Here is a 21982-nt window from a genome sequence, read left to right on the forward strand (position 1 = left end):
TAATGGAGCATAAATGATATACTTTCTAGGGTCCATAGAGGTACCCAGTTATCTTAAAACTCTATTCTACCTGAACAGAAACTGATAATGCAGTTACTAAAGGTTTACTACAAGGTAAAGGCACTTTGTATGCTACATATTATTTACTGAGGCATAAAAAACATTCAGGTGTAAATACTATTGAAAAGCATCTGTTTAAATCAACCCAAACTTTTAGAACCGATACTGAGTAAAAGCCAAATTTAAATCGTAGAAATTTAAAAATCTAGTTTCAGCAATTAAACTTGTTTCAGAAAATACTTTAACACGGGGAAAGGCATCCTATTTAACAACTGAATATGAAAGAATAATATTGTCCAAGTTCACCAATTACCCTTTGCATTTGCAATTAGCTAAATCTTCTGTGGAGGAGCATTTTTAAGGAAAATGCACTTTAAAATATTTCACTAAATAAACAAACAGGGTCAATGCAATGGAATGCATGGAGATAAGGCAGTTTGAAAGAAAATGTAGTTCTTCTACTTTTACTTCTCTGCCCTGTTCTCATTTCTCCAAAGACCCTGCAAACGCATTTTCAATGTTGCATATTATCTCTGCGGAGCATGTAATGAATGGAGAGTATCTGAATTAAACCTGGAATTGTAATTCTCCCTCCCAAACTATACTTAGATTCACATTCTTTTTCCAGACTTAAGAGCAAATTTAATTAAACAAAATGTTGTATTCCTTTTCTCCTTTGTAACATAAATTTATTTTCCTTCTTCAATACAAGAATTTGTTTTTGTCTAGATTCTTTGTATCTCGTTCCTTTACAGTACAATTAAAATTTGTAACATAGACACTATTGTATAACTTTCAGTCCATATCCCTATACAACATATAATCTTGTCTGGCAATAGTTTAAATATATTTTTTCAATAGTCCCTGCATATATCTTTTTTGTATTTTTATTTATTAAATAGCTTTATATAGCCACCCATTCACACAGTGGCTCTGGGTAGCGTAATTATTGTAGATCAATAATTAATTCAAAGATGAAACAGGAGACAGTAGGCCTTTTTTCACATTGCAAAGGATTATTATAACTGTTTTTGGTATGTGATACCATAATAAGGATGTACAAAACATTTCATGCAGACCATTCTATGCACATAATAATCACTTTCAGATGGTTCATGTCCGAGCAAAATATACATGGTTTGTACGGGCGCAAACTCAAGACAAATGTGTTTGATGCAGTATAGACCAAAACATGCTTGTTCTTAGCAGAGATGTTCCAGGGTAGAGACAATGGGGGGAAAGACAAGGCCACTGACAATGGCAAAGAGGAGATAAGGGAAAGGGTTTGGAAGATCAGAGGGAGTGGCAGGCAAGCAAGTTTAGTCTAGTGGTTAAGTACCAGGCTAGAAAGCAAGAGACCATGAGTTCTAGTTCTGTCTTAACCATGAAAGTCAGCTGGGTGACCTTGGGCCAATCACTCTTTCTCAACTCAACTCACCTCACCGTGTTGTTGTTGTGGGAAAAATAGGAGAGGGAAGATGTAGCAAGGGGTATGAGCTGGGGGTTAGACTAGAAGACCTCCAAAGTCCCTTCCACCTCTATTCTGATTCAAGAAGATGTTTTGGATACGTTCACCACCTTGGGTTATTTATAAAATTAATAAAGGCGGGATACAGACAGACTGACACAGTATGACAAACAGACAGACAATGGATGTGCAATGCTTGAATTCAAGGAACGTAGCTAAGAGACAATAGGGGGCTGGGAATATCAGTGGAGAAGCTAATGCAGAGATCATACAAGAGAGGAGGAGAGAGAAAGGGGAGATAAAATCTGGAGGGATCCCAGGAGGTGAGTAAGGAAAGGATGGTAAATTCACTCTCATTCACCCCACAGGGTCCCTCCAGATTTTGTCTCAGCTGAAACTGGGAATAGCTAAGATATTCCAGTTTTCCGCTCAGGTGGACCACAATCTATACAAAACAGTTCAACCAAATTTCTTAATTACAATGGGCTTCTTTGGTAATCAAAACAAAATGCATTTTTCATTTTGTGCATAACATTAATTACACTTGTTATTCCATATTCTTCTTTGAAAATGGAACAAGTCGCAGTTAACTTTGCAGAGAAAACATAATTGTTAATTTTTTTCTCCTTCATCCCTTAAGCTATATAAATCTCTGCCTTAAAGTAGCATTAATGGAATGAAATGTATGCTTCTGAAATAGGATTTTTATTGTATGTATCACAATTACTTTCCACTTTCAACTTCTCTCATTTCATTCCATAGTACCTCCAGTTGTCAATTTATGAGAATCTGGACTTCAAAACTAAATCGTGATGTTCTCTTTGAAAATGGCTCAAGATCCTATCATGGAAACTGGATGGGTTTATTCTTCCATTTCCATTTGGAACTTGCACAGGAGTTCATGATCTGTTCCACAGTGAGCTTCTGTTCAGTCAACCTGAGCCCTGACTTTGCTGTTATAACTGAAATCTTCCACTTCCTTGTACCAATAACAGAGTCAACAAAATCTAATTGATATTACAGGCAGTCCTTGACTTACCATCGTGATGGAGATTTGCCATGAGAGCCAGTTTGGTCAAGACACCAGGCTAGAAAGCAGGAGACTGTGAATTCTAGTCCTGTTTTAGCTATGCAATGCTAAGCATAACTAGTTTCCTAGTAATGGGATTGCAAATGTCTACAGCAGGGGTCTTCAAACTATGACTTGTGGACTTCAACTCCCAGAATTCCTCAGCCAGCATCCCTGGTCTACAGGCAAAAATGAATGAAACCCCATCTCCAACCCACATGCTTTGCCCCTGTCATTGTCCAACTGAGAATGAAGCACGAGTGACCATCTCAAAATACCCAGTGTTGAGCCATCTCATCTCATTGCAAGTTTATCATCAAGTTTTATTCAAGTTTCAAGTTTTATTTAATTTATATACCGCCCTTCTCCTTGGTAGGGACTCAGGGCGGTTCAAGGCTTCCTAAGGTTCACTTTTCAGCTAGAAACAAATGTTTGCCTTAGCTATGAAAGCCAGCTGGTTGACATTGGGTTAGTCACTCTTTCAGCCCATCCCACCTAACAGCGTTGTTGTTGTGGGGAAATGGGAGGAGGAAGGTGTGTTGAATATGTTCACTGCCTTATCTGTAAAAATAATAAAAGTGGTATACAAACAAACAAATAAATTGTGATGGCTATAAATCAGGTCATCCATGTGACTGACCTGATTGTTAAGCAAATATTTGTGGCCATAAAGCGAATATCACAATCATTAAGTGAACCAACTATGGCCTAGTTTTGCTGAAAGCCAGAAGCAAATGCCGCTTTTTGGCCCCACGGTTGTAAAATGCAATCATGCACCTATGGGAAGTTGCCAACAGCCAGAAATATAGGATGGTTGCTGAGCACCCAACATGTGGGCATGTGAATATGGGGTCGGGCAACCATCAGAAATTCAGGACTTGGTTGTAAGTACCCCAGGAAAGTCCATCATAACTTTGAAAGTTTGCTAATTGTCTGGTTATAAATAGAGAAGTATCTAGTTATTGACTGTATTGTATCCAACTACTTTTATTGCTTCAAAATGCAATTTCTTGCAATTTCTTATTTACTTTTGTGTCCTAGATAGTAACTGAGTTGAACTAAAGCAACAATTCAGATGTGTATTGCATATGCATTTTAACTATACAAATCAGATGAATCTAATTGGCTAAATTTAGATCATTCAAATAAACACTGATATTATAGTCAGTTCATCTCAATTATCCAAAAGGAAACAATGTTTCATACAGATCTTCTCAACTGCCCTGGGTGATTTTACAGGAGGCATACTCTGAAATTTTTTCTAATTGACTTTTCACCCCAGTTTGAATGAGGCTTGTATTTTAATCCCAAATAGGCAAAGATCTTACAATAATGGCTATCTTGATCTGTCCATTACAGTTTGTTCTTCCAACTATTATGCATCCTACTCTGTTTGGATTTACAATGTTATAATAATTGAAGTTATTGTTTTAATTCAAGAAAGATGGAATTCAGAACCCCTTACTTTGATGGATGCTGAGAAAACCTTATAAAGTCTTTAAAGGTGCTGAAGTAGATGTTATTTTGAGCTTCTCCAGTTTCATATTTATATGACTTCTATTGTGTTCTGTTTGACAAGTATTTCACAATATTATGCATTCTCTTTCTGATATGTGTGATACATTTTTCTCCCCTTTTAATTTGATTTGTCTTTAACATTACAATTTCTATACTACTACTACTCAGCAGTTAAAAGACACTGAGTTTGGCAGCTAAAAAGCTGACAAATCCAGGTTCAAGTCCTGAGCACCATGCAGTGGGGTGAGCTCCCATTACTTGCTCTAGCTCCTGCCCAACTAGCAGTTTGAAAGCATGCAAATGCAAGTACATTAAGAGGTACCACTTCAGTGGGAAGGTAATAGCATTCTGTGCACCTTTGGCACATAGACATGCTGGCCACATGAACCATGGAAAATGTCTTTGGCCAACGATGACTCCCTCAGCCAAGTGTCCCAGAGTAGGACATGACTGAACAGGGAAAACTTTCCCTTTACCATAGGGGATGAGCTACAGCATCTGTACTCTTCTAAATGTAGACAAAGAATTCATGGAAAGGATGCAGTCCTATGGAGATTCTCGATCATCCAGGTCATGGTTGTCCCAAAGATGGCTTTTTTCCAAAAGGCAACTGGATTTTCTGGTTTTTTTTCCTTTGAAAACATTTCGCTTCTCAGTCAAGAAGCATCTTCAGTTCTGACTAGTAAGGAATTCCCTACCAGTCATTTAGAACTGAAGAAGTTTCTTGGCAACGAAGGAAAATTGAAAGACAGACAAGATTTACAAGAACAAGGTATTGATCTAGCATGGTGGCCATATCTGAAAATTCAAACGAGATATGAAAAAGATGTTAAAACAATGGGTTTTTATAAAGAACAGACAGAATTTGATCAGGTACTGCTAAAAACAGAAGCAAAGTTGATTAAGAAACTCTATAGATTTCTGTTAAACTTAAAGATGGAGGAAGAACAAGTAAAAGAAACAATGATAACATAGGCAAAGAACTTTTGGCAAAAGTTATGGGAAAGAAATATTAAATTAACTAAAGCAGTGGCATATAAAGAAAACTTATATAAAATGTTTTACAGATGGTATATGACACCAGTGAGATTAGCAAAATGTTTAAAAATACTTCAAACAACTGCTGGCAATGCAAACAAAGACCAGGTACCTATTATCATATCTGGTGGACATGCCCTAAAGCAAAAGGATTTTGGATTAAGATACATTTATGGTTGGAGAAAATGACTAAAAAACAAACAGACTTTAAATCAGAATTACTTTTGTTAGGAATAACAGGAACTAATTATGAGAAAGACTGCAGATATTTAATACTACATGTACTAATGGCAGCAAGAATTGTATTTGCCCAACACTGGAAAAATGAAAATTTACCAACTGAAGAAGTACTAACTAAGAAAATTCTAGAGTATGCAGAAATGGATAGATTGACTTTAAAGATAAAAGAGAAAGAAGACTCAGTGTATTTTAGAACATGGGATAATTTCTATCAATGGCTAGAAAAATGAGAGAAATGAATGTGATATGTAATACTGAACATATATTACCAAGAAGAAGGCTATTGAGCTATTAATTAACATATTATTTATGATAATTAACTATGATCTATTATTGTTTGTTAAACAATGAACTCAGACTTTATGCTATTTACTAAATATTGAGAATGTTATTTGGAAAAACCCCAATCCCAACCCTAACCCAAATCCCAACCCCAACCCCGACCACGCCTTATTCCTAACCCTATAAAAACTAATAAAATCTACACAAAAAAATAAAATAAAGACACTTCTTGGCTGAAGAACTGAAGTTAGAACTCAAGAGGCTTCTTGGATATGAAGCAAAACATATTCAAAGGAAAAAAACTAAGAAAGTCCAGTTGCCTTTTGGGGGAAAAAAACACCTTTGGGAAAGGATGCAGGTTCATTGGAAAGCCTGGCTGACATAACTCAGTCCTATTTTTAATCACATCACAGTGCCCCCCAAAAACATTGAAATCATATACAACATGCCTTATTTCAGCATGTAAGAAGTACAAGTTATAACAGTTCGTATTTTAAGTATTTTCTTTTTATACAAACTGGACACAGAAGGACATATACATCAGGAAAAAGCCAGCCACAAATATGATCTTCTACAACAGGGGTCTTCAAACTTGGCCCTTTTATGACTTGTGGAATTCTGGGAGCTGAAGTCCACAAGTCATAAAAGGGCCAAGTTTGAAGACCCCTGTTCTACAACATCTTTATTCCTACAGCTTTTAGCAAATAAAGTATTACACGTGCCCCTATTCTTTTCTTTCCCAAAATGCAAAGAAAATTTCATTTCTACCTCTTAACGTTCTCATCACTTTTCCATTCTGTTTTCTTATGCCTGTGTTTTCACTTTCTTTCTTATCTGTCCACTTGTCAAAATCATGTTCTCAATCTAATCAGTTGCTTCAAACTTTCCACTTGGTAGCTGGCAGATGGTTTTCAGCATTCAAAACAGGGTCAACAGTTTCAAAGCTGTGTTGTGAGATCGGGAAGGGTTTGATGCAGAACAGATGCAGCAATTCAGAAACTATGAATGATATATTCAGTATAATATACAGTATAATAAAGCAGGATGTGTAAGGTTGTTTTTCTTTAACCACAAACAAAGCATATTACGGTATAAACTTCTATACTTCCAGCTAGTTGCTAGGCAATATAAAAGTAGAGCTCTTATTAGTTCTGCACTCAGAATAACCTGTTAGTGTAAATTCAGAGACTTAATAAAATAGCCCTGGAGGGTACCAGGAAATGGGGGATGGAACAGATCCCAGATTATACCTACAAGCTAAACTGAGAAGTCAAAAAGGCATTTTAGAAGAACTCAATCACAAACCACTTCTATACTGCTGCACAGATGTGTCCATAAAGTTAAAAGGAGTTGAGTTCAACGTAAGGTAGACTTTACCTTTTTAGTATATTTGAAAAGTCCTGCATCTCAATTAAAAGAAAACATACTAATGACATTTTGTCCCTGCTATCAATGCCTCTCTCTTAAAAGTAACTACAGAAATGAAAAGAATTCTGGAAATATATGACAATAATAAATTTGGCAATAAAACCTTGTCAGCTACTCTGCTTTTCAGTTTTAGTACACACTGTTCCCAATCTTTTTATTTTTCTGCCTCCTTTCAATTAAGTTGTAACTCATGATTCCTCTAAACTTGATAAGTAACTTTATCTGATTTTGTCAAGGGTAATTTTCTAATAATTTCATATTGTTTCATTTACATTACAAATTTAGAACCATTATTGTGTCCTTTCCATTCCTTCCCCAATGTAGTTAGAAACAAACAAACATTTTTATAGTTTCTTGAGTAATAATGGGAACTTTCTAGGTAACAAAGATTTTGTTCTTAAAGCCATGATAAAACTAAGGAATTCACCACCTTCCAATGTGGTGATGCCCACCAATTCAGATAGGCAAGAAAATGTCCACCTTAGACGTGTTCAAATCACCAGGACCAGATGGATTACACCCCAGAACTTCTTGTCTCCAGTTGTGAATGCTCCAGTTGTGAATGCTCCAACACTGGAGGTTTTTAAGAAGAGATTGGACAACCATTTCTCTGAAAATGGTATAGAGTTTCCTGCCTGAGTAGGGGATTGGATTAGAAGACCTCCAAAGTCCCTTCCAACTCTTATTCTATTCTGTTCTGTTCTGTTGTTCTGCTCTATTCTGTTCTTTGTTCTTTGTTCTATGCTATGCTATGCTATGCTATGCTATGCTATTCTAATTCTACTCTACTCTACTCTAGAACTAGACAAATTCATGGAGAAGGACATTTATCAGTGGTTACTAGACGATGACCAGACATAACCTTCTGAATCACATATACATCTGAAATGTCATCTTTTGGAGAATTATAACTGAAAATTATCTTCCTCCTGTCCTTGTTTTTAAATTCCAGAATACAGGGTTGGTCACTGTGTGATACAAGAATTTAAGCAGCACTCTGCTAAATCAGACCCCTTACTCATGTACTCCAACAACTGTTTTCATAATATCCAATCACTCTGCAAGGAAGCCTACTAGGGTCTTCAGGCAGTCAAACTGCCGTCAAGGTTAAAAGTTGCTCTTTAAATTGGTCCAACACTTTTTTGCAGCAAGGCAACCTGGTAACCATCACCACGTCTTTGGGGATAAATTCCAAAATTTAATTACGATTGCAGTTACAAAATTTTGCTCAAACCAGCCGAGCTTGCCTTGTTTTCTTGAATTTAAGTCAGTATTTCTTCACTGTTTGCCAGTCTATTTTATTTTCTGTTTTACTGAGAATGCTTCATTTTGGATTCCAGACTGTAGGGAATCAGACATGATGGTCTAAAATGGACCCTTGCTATTAAAAAAGGAGAAATGTGGGTTAGATAAGTTCATAATTTGCCAATTTCACTACCCACTGATGTGAACATATATTGTATATGGCTATGGACAAAAATACTGATATTGGAGAAACAGTACCAACACAGAGCACGAGTTAAAATGCATTGATCTCTTTACTATATTAACAATTTAGTCCTATACATATTTACTCAGAAGTAAATTCTATTTACAGGATTATAGTCCAACTCTAAGCGAGTACACAGTAAATGGATTTGGTTTTTTGTATCAATGCAATAGACTAGGTAGAACTGGACTTTTGCTGTTGTGGAATGAAACACTTGTGATGGATGAATGTTAAAAGATACTCTGCACTGTAAAAATTCTAAAGGAAAAAATGTGATACCACTTAACTGCCTCTTCTCATACTTCTAGAATTGTTTGTTTTTTGCAGTAGGATGTTAAAATGATAAATAAGTGGATTTGTTCAATGAAATGTGCTTCTTTGTACACAGCAGGAAAATAAAACTGTTCTCAAGCAAATTGAGCATGACTGACTTTTATAAGTTTACACTGAAATCGTAAAGAACAGTAGGGTTGGAAAAAGGAAGCGGATTCATGCATCATTTAATAATGCTAATAAACTAGGTGGAAGAACTGGTGTTATCATTTATATTCCCAATTTCAGGTAGTCCTTGACTTGGGACCATAATGGAGCCTGCCCATTTCAGAGAATGAAAGACCACTAGACAGATGCACCTTTACCTACAGAAAGAATCTGAGATTCAGAAATTTCTTACAGGACAAAGAGAAGAATCAACTTTTATATTTGGGTTATGAAGATTAGATTGGACTTAACTAGAGAAATATTAACTTGTAGCTTTTTAATGTCTTATTATCTTTTAGGTTAAATTAAGAGAACATTTAAAGAATACTGGTTTTAGTATGTAGATTGTATTTCAAGATATTCCATAGATTGCTGTTATTTCTTTAAACATAGAAAAAAGTGGTTATATTGTAATATCTCTGTCCTAAAAGAAAGTCAAGGGTCACTTTTGTTATATTCGTGTGATGTATTTTTTTGTCATTTTGTTAACTTGTATTTTAATGTATAATGTCAAAATTTAATAAAAAAAAATATTATTTAAAAAGCACAAGAACAGAAAGGAAGCTGCAGTTGCCCATCACTCAGAAGAATGATGATTGCTGGATGGTTTGATTGGGGTTTTAATTATTTTTGTATTATTTCATTCTCTCCCAGGCTGTCTGGAAAAATAGTTGGTAACAATTTGTACGTACAGTAAGCAATGAATCAAATCAGACAATGTTACAGAATTTTATCAAACACAAGAAATGTTGATCCAGTAGGCTATGGAAATGTTTTCCTGGGGACATCTAATTGAAGCACATTATAACTTTTGAAACAGAGATCATACAGACTATCAGTCTTTTGATAGATTTGTTACCTACACTCAGGTATTTCTGAAGAATCCCACAATAATTTAATATACTGAGAAATACATTGTTTTCCACCTTTCATAGTCTAAGGTAAGCACCTTTTTCTCACAATAAAATGTTTAATAACATAGTAAAATGCTAACATGGTATGAATGTTCTCTGTAACCCTTAAGAGCCAACTTTAAGGATAATTGTCATAATTGCATTGGAAAAAGTTTGTATCCTTTTTTTTTAATGGAGCATTTTTAGGAAAAGGAAAAGAAAACAGTAAAGACACACCAAAAAAAGAAACAAAAAGAAAAAAGAAGCCAGAAAGGAAAAAGTAATAATAATAATAATAATAATAATAATAATAATAATAATAATAATAATAATAATAATAATAATAATAAAGTTGGAAGGGACCTTGGAGGTCATCTAGTCCAACCCCCTGCTCAGGCAGGAAACCTTATACCATTTCAGGCAAATGGCTTTCTAGTCTCTTCTTAAAAACCTCCAGTGTTGGAGCATTCACCACCTCTGGAGGCAGGTTGTTCCACTGGTTAATTGTTCTAACTGTCAGGAAGTTTCTCCTTAGTTCTAGGTTGCTTCTCTCCTTGACTAGTTTCCATCCGTTGCTTCTTGTCCTGCTTTCAGGTGCTTTGGAGAATAACTTGACTCCCTCTTCTTTGTGGCAGGCCCTGAGATATTGGAACACTGCTATCATGTCACCCCTCACCCTTCTCTTCATTAAACTACACATACCCAATTCCAGCAACCGTTCCCTATATGTTTTAGCCTCCAGCCCCCTAATCATCTTTGTTGCTCTTCTCTGTACCCTTTCTAGAGTCTCGACATCTTTTTTACATCGTGGTGACCAAAACTGGATGCAGTATTCCAGGTGTGGCCTTACCAAAGCATTGTAAAGTGGTATTAGTACTTCACTTGATCTTGATTCTATCCCTCTGTTAATGCATTTATAACTGAATTGACTGTAAAACCTGGTCTTGATTGCTAAAGAACTGAACATTGTTACAATATTGAAGTAATTTAATGGTTATATTAGTTACATGTTTTATATAGAAAAATTAGGACTGTATGGAATATAAACACTTGAAATTAATATTGATTATTGTGTTTTAGAAGTGTTAGTGTAATAGTTGTGATAGGTTTCATATTGTTTTAGCAACAAAATATAGCATTGTTAAGATATAAGGCACTAGTGATTATAATCTTGGAAGAATAATAAATTCTCCAGGTGTGGTGGAGGGAAAATCTAGCTAACATAGATTTAAGTTAATTTTTTCAATATTTTATTAATTAAGCAATCAAATACATTACTATCCAATTTAAAAACTACTGCTATAATAGAAACCATCAATGCAAACCCAACAGGCACCTCAATTCATGATTAAATCCACCTTCATCTTGCCCTTTTCTTGAAAGACAGCAGAATCTTGATAAATGTCTGTGTTCTCACATAAAATCTTATGAAAACTCTCCAAAACTTAATGCTAACTCATGTGAAAAACCAGTAATTCTGAGATTCTGGAAATCTCAGGCAAGATTTTTGGGAGGGTTATTTGATCATGTTTATACTTGGGTCAGTGGGGAAATTATCTATTTGTTACATTATTCTCTTGGAAAAATGAGATAAGAAAAAGATTGGTTATCAACATCAAAAAATTGTGAGGCAAAAAATTCTGTAGAAAGTACACTGTGTGAAGTACTTTCTAAAGAGAATACATCTGCATCCCCTCCGTTGCGTGTTTCCTTTTCCTCTTTCATGTACAAAATTAACAGAGCAGCATTTTTCAAACTTGGCAGCTTTCAGAGGGGTGGACTCCAATTCCCAGAATTCCCCAGCCAAGAAGACGGCCTGGGAATTCTGGGAGTTGGGAGCCCACCCCTTTGAAAGCTGCCAAGTTTCAAAAACATTGTCTTCTACACATGTTCAATGCCTGTACAGAAGCAAAGAGGAGTCTCAAAAGAGGTGATTAAGAATTTTGTTCCAACAGCCTCCTCTTTGCATTTTCCACTCCTTACAAAATTAAAAATAGACTTTTTACATTTTGAAGTAATGGAACACCTCCTCCTTCAGTTTCCAAAGCTGCACGGCAGAACTTTCATAACCTAATGCTGGAGAAGGCTGCTGAGGGAGAACAGAGTAAAGCAATCCTGCTGCTTCTTTCCATTCTAGGAAGTGAAGAGGCCATGTTGCTTCGTGAGGAAACTTTGAGGAATGTTTCACTGTGTCAAAGTGAAGAATCCTTGCAAAAGTCTGCACAATCCTAATGAGTAGTAAACTGGATGAACATGCATTTCTGACTGATTTTCCATCTAGCCATTTGTGTGTCTTGCTCCTTTGGTTAGCAGATGTGGCCAGAATTGATACAGGTAATCCTTGATTTATGACCACAATTGGGACTGGAACATCTGTTGCTAAACCAGGTAAGGAGCCTTGGTGGAGCAGTGGGCTAATGCCTCCTTAAGTAATACCAGCTGCCTGAAATTAGTGCAGGTTCGAGTCCCACCAGGCTCAAGGTTGACTCAGCCTTCCATCCTTCCGAGGTAGGTAAAATGAGGACCCAGATTGTTGGGGGCAATAAGCTGACTTTGTAATAATGCCGCTGGGGGGGGGCGAAAGCCCTAATAAGCAGGCATATACATAGAATGAAGGCTATTGCTAATTACATTGGTTTGTGCTTAAATTGTAAGCTGCCCTGAGTCTTCGGAGAAGGGCGGGATATAAATGGGATTAAAATAAAAAAAAAATGTTTGAGTCGTTCCTAATTTTACAATCTTTTGTGCCATTGTCATTAATTGAAACACTGCAGTTAAGTCATTAAGTGAATTTGCTCCTCCGAAGACAGTTGGGAAGGTTGCAAATGGCAATCACATGATCCTGGGACACTGCAATCATCAGAAATCCCAGCCAGCTGCCAAAGCCTGAATTTGGATCATGTGATCAGAGACTCTGTGAGGATCTTAACTGCAAGGGCTGGTCATGACTCACTTCTTCAGCACCATCGTAACTCTGAATGGTCGCTAAATGAATGATTGTAAGTCAAGGGCTACCCATAATGATCATTGAACAGAACTAAAGTGTACTGTTGTTCCAAGCTGTAGCATTAGTATCAGGATCAATAACTGATTTATCTGGCAAAAGGAGCAAAATATACTTTCTTCAACAGCTTTCTGTCTTAGCTAATGAGGGAACCAAGTTGGTCTCCCTCTTCCCATAACAAAACTCTTAATATCCTTGGATGAACAATATATTACTACTTGACTTGTGGCCAACTGGGAAATGTTCAGATTTACAATTCATCGCTATAACCTCGTGAACAACTCATATCCTTCCTTAGTGGGTTAAGACACTGAGCTTGTCGATCAGAAGGTTGGCAGTTTGGCGGGTCGAATCCCGAGTGCCGCGTAACAGAGTGAGCACCTGTTACTCGTCCCAGCTTCTGCCAACCTAGCAGTTTGAAAGCACATAAAAAATGCAAGTAGAAAAATAGGGACCACTACGGTGGGAAGGTAACAGCGTTCCGTGCGCCTTTGGCATCTAGTCATGCCGGCCACATGACCATGCAGACGTCCTCGGACAAACGCTGGCTCTTCGGCTTTGAAACGGAGATGAGCACCAGCTCCTAGAGTTGGAAACCACTAGCACGCATGTGCGGGGGAATTCCTCAGCCTGAATGGAGAATTATGGGAATTGACGTCCACATGTCTTAAAGTTACCAAATTTGAAAAATACTGCTCTAGGCTTTATTGATGCATCTTTTTTTTTAATAAATTGCAACCCTAAGGGAAGACATTATTCTGCAATGAATGAAAGGATCTCTTAGAGACAATGGTCAGTTTGAAAAATCTGGAAAAAAAAATAGAATAAATGTATTTGTGTGATCAGTTACTATAGATTGAAATCAAGCCAGTTTGACAAATCAAAATCAGCTGCTTTGGAACAAATTCCAAAGTTGTTAGAATGGGAATTAAGTCAGTTTCATAAAGAAAAAGTGATTCCAAATGCTTCTCTCTCAAAACAAAACATCTGACTTAGAGTCGACAGAGCAAATATCAGTGAGAATTGATTAGCAAGGCCAACATTATTTTTAATAACTTCCCAAAGTTGGACTAGTTGTTTGAAGCAGTATCTTAACTTCAACAATTGCTCTAATTAAATTATTTTAGCTCTACTAGTGTTAACATAGTGTGTAAAAGGATAGTGCAATTCAATGGCATCAATGAGACTTGTGTCAGCAGCACGGATTGATTTTTTCCCCAATAGCATGGAACTACTTGAATTTTTTATCTGACAAGACTTCCTGGTAAAACTTTCTTTTTGAACAAGAAAGATTCCTTGATATCATCTGAAATGTCTAAAACATTGTGTGTGTGTGTGTGTGTGTGTGTGTGTGTGTGTTTAAAAAAACCCTAGAACCAAAATCCTGCTAAAATTAGCTTACGAAATTCTTTTCATGCCATAGCCTTTGCAGCTAAAAAAAGAAAAAATAAATCCTAATAACCCAAATATTCATCTGTTATGTATGTCCAATTAAATTATATAACATGATGATAGTTAATTTTGTTTTCTTTCACATTCCAACTTTTTTTAAAAAAATAACCAGGCAACTCTTAAAGATAGCAACTTGATTCTTCAACACCTGCTATAACTATTATGCTTAAAAGTTCACTAATGTTTCTTTAGCCAAGAACAAATGCTATTTTAAACATTCCCAAAAGATTTCACTGAGTTATTTCTAAACCTGAAACTTCAGTGAAGATTACACATTTGCTGTTTGGGAAGTTTTCTTGTACATTTTAATCAGCTTTATTGTTCATATTGGATTTCAGTAAGCTACTGACCAAGTCCAGTAACATAACACACACACACAAAAGCAAAAATGGAATAGCACCTGATATAGCCACACTGGTTGCACCATAGGATTTTAACATCTTTTGGCACTTACTTAAAGCACTGTTTTCCAATGTTTTCAGATATAATAGCAACAAATATGATAGACATATCCCATTTAAAATGTACATATAATTTACTGAGGACTTTACTAAAATAACATGTTTCTCGTTGCACGTTTGGGCTGTAAAGTTTTAATCCTAGAATATGCTTAAAATCTCAGAAGTTGATTAATATTGATTATTTTAAGATGTTTAAATTATTTTTGGCTCCATATTTGTCCACTAGTCATAAAAATGTTATGGAAATATAATTAGAAACTAGAGTTCAAGCACTATGGGATATAGTATTTCCCAAAGGAAGCTTTCTCAAGAAAGATCTTTCATTAAAATAGAAGTCAAAATCCTGGAAAATGACCTTTAAAATTTCTTTTCTCTCTGTGTTATATATGTGTGTTACTTCTTTTCTTCATACTTAGGTTAAACATACTTTCTGTATTTGACATTACATACTTTTGTTTTGTTCTGTTGTTTACTACCAGTACAATACTGTGATGATATGTGGAATATTGACTTTTATTCCAGTATAAGAGAGCCAGTTTGGTCTAGTAGTTAAATCAACAGCCTAGAAGGCGGGAGATTGTGACTTTAAGTCCTATCTCAGCCATGAAAGACAATTGGGTGACTTTGGATCAGTCACGCTCTCAATCCGACCCATCATAAAGGGTTATTGCAGGGAAAATAGGAGGAAGAAGGTATGTTGGATATGTTCGTTTCTTTATTTGTAAAAATAATAAAGGTGGGATAGAAATAAATATTTATTAGGGTCTAGAGGTTACTGCTGTTATAGTATTAAGATATATGTTTTCTTTTTCTCCTGCACATGTTTGCTAACTTCTCAAAAGTGACCACAAAATTGCTGCTAGTACTTGCATTGCAGAATGGAAAAAATGTTGTGGTCCTTTCATCCATTCTCCCCAAGATACCTACAGCAGCAACATCAGAAGTTGGATCGACAGTAATTCTGTCAAAGCCATATAATAAGATAGTGCCTATGGCAACCCTGCCACAAACTAAATGCTGAAATAACCACAATTTATTTCTAGTGTACTTATTTATTCAGGAAACATACATACCACCTCTTAGTAAACATATATAAACATTGAAGCAAGTTTAAAAAAAGCATACATTATCCAGAAAACAAATAAAAGTGCAATCAACTGTTCCAAATACTTTCTATTCAGGAAAATGGGATTCTTTAAATTTGCCATGAACAAAGAGAGGACAATGTCATGTTCTCTCTTTTTTTATTTAATATCTTTATTTTTGTCTTAAAACAGTTTTTATCGTAAAAAAAAAGAAAAGTAAAACATTAAACAAGCAAACTAAAAATACAGTCCTCAACTTACAACCGTTTGCTTAGCGACCATCTGAAGTTACGACTGTCTGAAAAAAAGGAATTTACAACCCCTATCCAAAGTTCCAATGCTTTTTAGATTCCCTGCGGTCATGTGACTGTAATTTAGGCGCATTTACAGCCGTGGTCACATGACTGTATTTTACTATGGTTTTGCTGAAAAACCAGCATTTATTTCCAGCTTTCAGCAAAAATGCACCCATAGAAACAATGAGTTCACACTTATGATTGCCGTATTCACTTAACGAACGCTGCAAACAAACCTCATAAAATTGAGCTGGTCACATTTTACAACTGTTATGACTTACGACCTTAATGGGCAGACTCCAGTACAGTCATAACTGAAGGTCTGTCTGCACAAACTAAGAAGGAAAAGAGGAAAAATCTCTTATGCTTTATGCTCATCAATAGTAATTGTTTATCAATGAATTCGCTATTATAATATGAACAGTACATATTATTGTAATACAGCACAGAATCTTTGCCACTGTAATGCAGAGACAACACCATTTGATAAATTCTCACCTCTCTAGAGCAGTGATCCGAACATAGCTCAGTTTGCTTCAAGAATGGAAAGAATGGCCATCATTCTTTACAATTACTCGGTTCCAGATGATGGAGTAAGGCTGTCAGATACACAAGAGTGCTGCTTTCACTAGGGTGTAGGAGCTGTATCCCGTGAGCTGTCACCCAAGTTGCGGAGAGGACAAAGCAGACCAAAAAGAACTGTTTCGTTCAGAAAAGGATCAGACTATTGGTCCTGACAGAGCTATGGATAATTAGAGCCTTGGTGGAGCAGTGGGCTAATGCCTCCTTAATTAACACCAGCTGCCTGCAATTAGCGCAGGTTCGAGTCCCACCAGGCTCAAGGTTGACTCAGCCTTCCATCCTTCCGAGGTAGGTAAAATGAGGACCCAGATTGTTGGGGACAATTAAGCTGACTTTGTAATAATGCCGCTTGGGGGGGGGGGGGTGAAAGCCCTAATAAGCAGGCATATACATAGAATGAAGGCTACTGCTAAGCTTGTAAGCCGCCCTGAGTCTTCGGAGCAGGGCGGGATATAAATGGAATTAAAATAAATAAATAAATAAATCTGTAGAAGTGGTTCTCCCTTCCAACATGGGTTCAGATTTAAACTAACCTACCAGTGGTGGGATTCAAATATGTGAACCATCGGTTCTCTGTGTGGATGTTGCTGCCGGAAGTCCATTCTGGGCCTGGACCACAAAAAACTAGCTACCAGTTCTGCCGAAGTGGTGCGAACTGGCTGAATCTCACCACTGTACCCTACCTGGGAGATCTCTGCTTGCATTTCCTAGGGTCCTGGCATTCATAATTGGAACTTGGAATAGGGAGGACAGTAAATGACCCAGATATCCAAGACTATTAAAGTGACCAAGCAGCTAGAGAACTGTAATATTTACAGTGTAAATATTAGGTGTTTCCATTTTTCCTTAAGTGACATTTACCGTAATGTTGCACAAGTTGGGTGGAGCTGTTCCTTCCCTTTTCAGCAGCTTCCTAACCTTTTTTGTTTTGTTCTTATGGTCACTATGTGTCAGCCCATCTCTTTAGTTTTTCTGACTCAAGAAAACAAAAACAAAGACTCTGCTTCCTATCCCAGGTATGTCAAAGAAAATTTGCTTTGGTGCAAAAATCCTGCACAAAATAATTCTTACACTCCAATGAGTATGTGAGTATTACTTGTAGAGACTCACATTTTTTTCCTATGTATTCTGCTAAAAACCTGGTAGCTCTGAGAAGCATCACCTGGCACAATGGTTATACAATGATGTCAAGGTGTATAATAGTGGCATCCCCTGTCAACATGAGTTTTCTTCTTGCTCCTCACACATGCAGATGACCTGAGATTCCACTGCCAGCATGATCTCTAAATGGTACAAAGGCGGTGTTTTTATTTTCTGGAATACAGCTGATAGATCTGTCATTTTGTCATAAGTAAATAACTTATGCATTGGATATGCTGGTTTTCCTAGTATATATTCTCCTCCTCAGGCGTGATGTGAATATATAACTTGCTTTCATGTGCAGCAAGAAAGCAATCCTATTGAAATGCGGGAACAAGTAAAAATAGCAAAGAAGTTCAGTTTTCCAGTAACATTTTTCCACCTGAGGTTCCTAAAGATTCAGAATTTATGACCAAATGTGCATTCAGCAATATGTATTATGGTATTATTTCCCATAGGCTTGATTTCTAGATCAAATTCTAGCTTTGCAAGTGGTCTACAGCAGGGGGCCCAATCCCCAGTCCATGGACTGGCACTGGTCCGCGGCATCCCAACAACCGGCCGTGCAAACAAGCAAAGCCCCATCCGCGGAATGCAGGCAGCAAGTGAAACCACACCCCCTAAGGTCCATGGAAAACCTTTCTCCATGGAAACAGTCCCTAGTGCCCAAAAGACTGGGGGCCACTGGTCTACAGAGGTTCCACTTTCATTTAATAGCTTGGGGGTTTGGGAGGAGAAGATGCAATTTTGGAAAAAGTATGAATCTTTTTTTTAAATAGCCCACTTTTCTTCATCAAATGTAGCTATCTTGATATTGCCTAGAGCAATTTAGCCACACAAATGAAGAAGAAAAATGTAATACTTCTAACTTAGTAGAGCAAAGCTCTAACCATTTTGAGGTAGTGAGCACATGAAATAGCTAGAAATGAAACTCAGCAAAATGGCTGCTGTGGGAAGAGATGCTCCATCAAAAATTGGCTGTCAAATCGCATCATGAAAAATCCAAACATTGCTCTTTGTCACAGTCTCTAAACTCCAAGGACACTATTTACCCACACCCCACTTACCTCTATTCTAGGCAAGTGGGCAGAATATAAACAAAGCAATTACAATAAAAACCTAGTATTTTTATTTTCTATGACTATATAAGTCTGTTTGTTATTTGGGAAAACTCTCTTAAATTTGATTCTGAAGGTTGACACCTTGTTCTGCAATACAACTTCTTTTAAAATAACTATCTAAATTTAAAATCACTTTTAAAAATGTATAGAGTGTTGTATGAGCCAGAAATTGTGGTTTGCCAATCAGGGTTTATGATTCAGCATTTTGAGAGAAGTCAAACAAGGGATCACTTGTCCCACCACAGCTCCCAAATGCCCCATTCTAAATCAAAATGAAAAACAACAACAACAATTGATGGCTTTGCAAGATGTGTGAACCCAGTCAAGCTCTGTAGGGAGTTTGCCCAGTAGAAATTGGGTGGGTCCTTTGCAACTCCAGATGTTTGCATCTGGGTGGAGAACAAAGCTTCTTATTATAGCCTGCATTGGATGGGTTACTCAGTTCAGATGCCTTTTCCATCCTCACCTGTTAAGTACCCATCACTGCAGAAGCAAAAGAGACATGCTTGCATGTTCAGGAGACCAACTTTGCCAACCACTGAACACTGCTATGGCAGTAGCTTCAAAAATTTCAATCTAATCATACCGGTGCATCCAGGAATTGCTTCACCTCTGTCTTATCTTATCACCACTGGCTAACTGTTGCTTCTATTATCTGACCTAGTAAAAATGGCAAGACTACAATCTTAGTTACCCCATGAATCATTACAGAAACTGTCAATACACTTGGTGTTGTCAGAGTTGACTGCAATATTTATAAACCTGTAACGATATTTCTTATTGGTTAGTTTTTTTTTCTTTTTACCTCAGACAATATATTAAGCAGGGGACAGATCCTAGTATTTTATTGATAAGCAATCATCAGGTATTAAATTTTTGAAAAGCTGTTTTAAAAGGTTCAGCAATGCAACACAAAATAGTGGGAAACTATAACTGAAAGTATTAATTTTCCCTCATAGACATAAAATGTTCAAATATCCCACATATTAAGGCCCCTAAATCGACAAATTATTTGCAGTTATTTTGTCCAAGTTCCCTTCTTTCAGCATATCTGGTAAGTTTTAAACCCATTTTTGTCACTCATTGAATAGGTCTCTTTCAAAAATATGAATATTGCAGTTATAGCTCCTACATTTCTAATTAGACAAAAGGAGGAATAGCAACATCATTCTAATTAAACAATGTTAAATAAAGGCATCCATGCTAACTCTCATTCAAATACAATTCAATGAATCATTATTTATTTAAATTTATTGGCCACTCAACTCCAATGAGTCTGGAATTCTATGCAAGATGCAATTTATTTTTATCATATAGGAAGCAAGCAAGAAAGTGGTGTTTTTATTTTTTTCAACTGGGAATATTAACTTTCAAATGAGAGATCCTATTTTTCATTCCTGCAAGTCATTTTTTTCCTCCCACATGAAAAGTTTAAAAGGAAAGCTGCAAGTGGAGTGGGCAAATGGAAAGGTAGTTGAAAATACACCCATTTTTAACTATTCTGTCTCAGATATGGAACACTCTGCTTCTGACTCTCTTTCTTACCACATGCAACATGCCTCTCTGCAAAAAACGAAAGACAAGTTTGTAATCTAAACTAATGTTAACACCAGGAAACCCAGCATTCTTATTAACTTCTCCTCGGCAGTCGGAGACACCGGTAGCTTCCCCACAACTCATCCCGACTTGGAAGTTCGCTCCCACTTGAATGGGGCTTCCTTTCCAAGTCCGTGCGTGGAGCCTGGAACCTCCCACCCGAGATGGAACTCGAAACTTCTCTGGGGGGAAAAAAAATGCCATTTCAAACGCTCCCAACTTCGATCTTCCAGGAATCTCTAGCACGACTCGTAGCAAGAGAGAGGGAAGAGGCCATAACACAATTCCTTTAATCGGATCATGTGCAATCAGTTAAGGTGCTTCTTTATCCCTGGCCAAAGGGGAGGGAAAGGAGAGGAAAAGAGAAGCCGCGTTTCGTGGACTCCGGGTCCCGACACTTTCTCCCACGCCTGCCGACAGCGTCCCGCCCTGTCTCGGTGGCTGCCTGGCATTTCCCTCGCCCGCCCTGAACTTTTTACTCCCCGCCGCTGCCCGCGCTCCGCTCGGCGAAGGAGATGCGCCGCCTCGGTCCGACCAGGGGAGACCCCGACACGGCTTCTGCCCCGGAGGGAAAAGAGGTAGCGCGCCCCAAACAAGCCCACGCGAGGCCGGAGAAAAGGGAGCCAGCGAGACGGGAAGGAGGCTCTTCAACCGCGGGGAAAGCAGTGCATCCAAAGCCGGGGAAATGCCTAGCTGCAACCCCCTCCGGCAGCCTTTACCTCGCCCCGCAGAAACGCAATTCTTCTTTTTTAATGCGCCATGCTCCGGCGGCGGCGGCAAGGAGCGAGCGAGCGAGCAGCTCCGGACGCGGCAGATTCTCACACACGGCTCGGGCTCCGCCGGAGACTCCAGCCACAGCGCCTGCCTCCGGCTGACGTCAATGTCGCTGTCACATGGCTCGCTGCGAACCCAAAGAGCATTGGTCGCCGTAGCAACCACAGCCCGGCGCTCTGAGATAATTTCGAGAGGTCGTTTGTCAGACCCGCCGTGTGCACGTTTGGAGCGCGGTCGGGGCTGACCTGGGTCCCGGGAGCTGTGGGATATTGGGGGCCAGGGAGGGCTGAAAGGGGAAGGAGGAGGAGGAGGAGAGACGGCGAATTAATTAAGATCTGCAGACTTGCCCAGCCCTTTGGGGTTCTGTAAACTGAGGAGCAGGAATGTTGCACGGCGCCCCCACTTCTTAATTTCTTCTCGAGGCATTCCCGAGTCGGGGAGATTTTTACCACTTCCTTTCCTCTCTCCTTGCGCTTTTTTCTTTGCTTGTCTGCTTTTGTCAGTGG

General features: G+C 37.8%; 1 protein-coding gene across 1 annotated transcript in view; it reads right to left on the reverse strand.

Moving 5' to 3' along the window:
• Positions 1 to 21574, reverse strand: part of NCALD (neurocalcin delta) — a 67297-nt gene extending 45723 nt beyond the window's left edge. Inside the window, exon 1 of the mRNA XM_083361235.1 lies at positions 21422 to 21574. The gene's annotated coding sequence lies outside the window, so the exon portion shown is untranslated. The remainder of the gene's footprint in view (positions 1 to 21421) is intronic.
• Between the last annotated feature and the right edge of the window lie 408 nt (positions 21575 to 21982).

Source organism: Vipera ursinii (assembly GCF_947247035.1).
Source record: "Vipera ursinii genome assembly, chromosome: 3".
Lineage (NCBI taxonomy): Eukaryota > Metazoa > Chordata > Lepidosauria > Squamata > Viperidae > Vipera > Vipera ursinii.